This window comes from Halyomorpha halys, unplaced genomic scaffold, assembly GCF_000696795.3.
Source record: "Halyomorpha halys isolate HHAL.00 unplaced genomic scaffold, Hhal_1.1 Scaffold192.1, whole genome shotgun sequence".
Classification (NCBI taxonomy): domain Eukaryota; kingdom Metazoa; phylum Arthropoda; class Insecta; order Hemiptera; family Pentatomidae; genus Halyomorpha; species Halyomorpha halys.
The window spans coordinates 450,157-452,586 of record NW_027108514.1 but is presented as its reverse complement, the minus strand read 5'-3'; positions in this window follow the sequence as shown (position 1 = coordinate 452,586).

Genomic DNA, 2,430 nt, shown 5'->3' with positions numbered 1-2,430 from the left:
CTCAAACTTATAAGCACTAAGATAAATTTATATAAATGGCATTAGATAAATATATTAATTATTTATGATAAGAAGACAGTGGATAATATATATGAGAAAAAGATGGTTGGGAGTGCGGTCAGAGAATAACACAAATAAGTTAAAAGAACTTATTTAATAGTGCCAACGTTTCGGCCAGAATTTCTAGCCTTCATCAGGGCTAAGAACAGAGAACAAGATAACAACCAATGAATACAATGATACTTTTTATTTTCCTTTGTGTTCATTGGTTGTTATTTCAATCTTGGTTCTTATCCTTGATGAAAGCTAGAAATTCTGGCTGAAACGTTGACAGAATTAAATACGTTTTTACAACTTATCGGTGTTATTTTCTGACCGCACCCCCAATCATCTTCTTTTCGTATTCATTCATATTAATTAATTAACTTAATATAATAATCTCGTTCTATCAATTTATAATTACGTAGTATTTATTACCAGCCATGTTTTACCTTACTGAAATAGTCGGACCGGACTTGAATTTTTAAAGTGGATTTCTCTGAAGTACTTTTAAATTTTCTTTTTAAAATTACTAAGCGTTTATTTATTTTTTAGTGCCTTTTTTCCTTCTTATGTTTCATTACCCACGTTATTAGTTATGTAAACCATATATTATTATTTTCATATTTTCTAATTACTTCTTTGTCTTATTTAACTTCATATTTTGTTTCTTTATTCTAGTATTTTACTTTTTATACGGTTTATACAGCTGACATCCCAACCCACCCTAACACAGTACTAACGACGTACGCTGATGACACATTTATACTATCTGTAAACAAGGACCCAACTAATGCATCACACACACTACAGCCACACATACTATCTATTGAAGAATGGTGCCAAAACTGGAGAATCAAAATAAATCCTGACAAATCCCATCAGATCACCTTTACTCTCCGTCGAAAACCTCTGCCCTTTTGTCCTACAGTATCCATTCTAGACACTCCACTAACGCCTGTTGAACAGATTCGATACTTAGGACTCCATCTTGACAAGAGACTTACTTGGAATCCACACACAAGACTGAAACTGCTCACAGATTTCGATTGCTACAACACTTACTTGACAAACGCTCTAAACTTCCCATTCACTACAAAAAATTAGTATACACTACAATAATCAGACCAATTTGGACATATGGAATTGAGCTTTGGGGCTCCACCAAACCATCAAATTCTTCCCGCATCCAATCGTTACAATCCAAAATCCTAACGCAAAATCCTTGACGCTGCTTATTACGTCACAAATAAACTCATTCATAAAGACCTTAACATCCCATTCGTTGTTGATTTGACCCAAAACAGATATGCGTCTTTTTATTCCAAACTCCTTAACCATCCTAACCCATTAATTCTTAATCTTTCATCCTTAACAATCCCTGATAATCCTCCGAAGCGTCTGAAAAGAAGATGGCCACGTGACCTTCTAATTTAAATTAATGTTTGAAGTACCACCAATGGGTGGTTCCTTCCCAAGATTTTCAAGTGTATATGAAACATACTATGGTACATATTTACCTGTTGTATTATTTTGTACAGTTGTAAATTACAATAAATGAATAATAAAAAAAAAAATTGTTAACCAACGTTTCGCCCCACTTTGGAGGGCCTCGTCAGGGCTGATAAGAATGATTTTCTGTTACCAACTGACCAAGATTGGTAAACGTAATCGTTGGTTGAAAATAATTAGTTTTTTTTTTACTATTTTGAAACCTTTATTGATCGCCACCTACAATATACTTCATACGGTCAAATATCTTCTCCCAATAAAGTATCTAATTACTTGATATGAATAATTTGAAGCAATTATAATTTTAAATTACTTATTGCCTATATATGAAAATATATTAAGGATAGGATTACCTTCTTGATTTAAATACAATAATAAGGATATTAATTATTATATATATTTATTTTATGAATGTTTAAAACCCTTTATACAGTGGAAATGTTGTTTACTTAAAAGGAACTCCTAAAAATAGGAAATATTTCATGAGGAAGGGCAGGGAACTGTAGAATTACACCATACATTACTTCTCTGGACCCCTCAAGTCTACTTGGCTTCCAGCCAGTGGAGTCTATTGCTCCTCTCTTATCCTTGTTTGTTTGTTTATTAATCAACTGCATACATTTTATTTATATTATAATAATTATTTTTTCGTAAAATCCTCAATGCTCCTTACTTTGCCACAAATAAAATCATAAAGACCTCAATGACCCATATGTAACCGATCTAGCCCGAACCAGATATCAATCCTTCCATTACAAACGATTTGATCAAAATAGTTAGAGAATGTTCGAGAAAATTGAATAAAAGTAAAAAAACAAAGTGGAACTTTCGGTAAGTCGATTTTAGTAATAGCAATAAGAAATATAAACTTTCTTCCTG